The 882-nt window shown below is 38.4% G+C and overlaps 1 protein-coding gene across 1 annotated transcript in view; it reads right to left on the bottom strand.

Moving 5' to 3' along the window:
• The window catches only part of HMGCLL1 (3-hydroxymethyl-3-methylglutaryl-CoA lyase-like 1), a 122177-nt gene that overhangs the window by 71930 nt on the left and 49365 nt on the right, over positions 1–882 (bottom strand). The window lies entirely within an intron of this gene.

The raw sequence follows: 882 nt of genomic DNA, 5'->3' as shown, positions 1-882 counted from the left end.
GCGATGAACATTGGGGTACATGTGTCTCTTTCCCTTCTGGTTTCCTCAGTGTGTATGCCCAGCAGTGGAATTGCTGGATCATAAGGCAGTTCTATTTCCAGTTTTTTAAGGAATCTCCACACTGTTCTCCATAGTGGCTGTACTAGTTTGCATTCCCACCAACAGTGTAAGAGGGTTCCCTTTTCTCCACACCCTCTCCAGCATTTATTATTTGTAGACTTTTGGATCGCAGCCATTCTGACTGGTGTGAAATGGTATCTCATAGTGGTTTTGGTTTGCATTTCTCTGATAATGAGTGATGTTGAGCATCTTTTCATGTGTTTGTTAGCCATCTGTATGTCTTCTTTGGAGAAATGTCTATTTAGATCTTTGGCCCATTTTTTGATTGGGTCATTTATTTTTCTGGAGTTGAGCTGTAGGAGTTGCTTGTATATTTTTGAGATTAGTTGTTTGTCGGTTGCTTCATTTGCTATTATCTTCTCCCATTCTGAAGGCTGTCTTTTCACCTTGCTAATAGTTTCCTTTGATGTGCAGAAGCTTTTAAGTTTAATTAGGTCCCATTTGTTTATTTTTGCTTTTATTTCCAATATTCTGGGATGTGGGTCATAGAGCATCCTGCTGTGATGTATGTCAGAGAGTGTTTTGCCTATGTTCTCCTCTAGGAGTTTTATAGTTTCTGGTCTTACGTTGAGATCTTTAATCCATTTTGAGTTTATTTTTGTATATGGTGTTAGAAAGTGTTCTAGTTTCATTCTTTTACAAGTGGTTAACCAGATTTCCCAGCACCACTTGTTAAAGAGATTGTCTTTAATCCATTGTATATTCTTGCCTCCTTTGTCAAAGATAAGGTGTCCATATGTGCGTGGATTTATCTCTGGGCTT

This window comes from Bison bison, unplaced genomic scaffold, assembly GCF_000754665.1.
Source record: "Bison bison bison isolate TAMUID 2011002044 unplaced genomic scaffold, Bison_UMD1.0 scf7180017864270, whole genome shotgun sequence".
In the NCBI taxonomy this organism is placed as follows: Eukaryota; Metazoa; Chordata; class Mammalia; order Artiodactyla; family Bovidae; genus Bison; species Bison bison.
The sequence above is the reverse complement of the archived record's forward strand: the minus strand, read 5'-3'. Positions and strand labels throughout refer to the sequence as shown.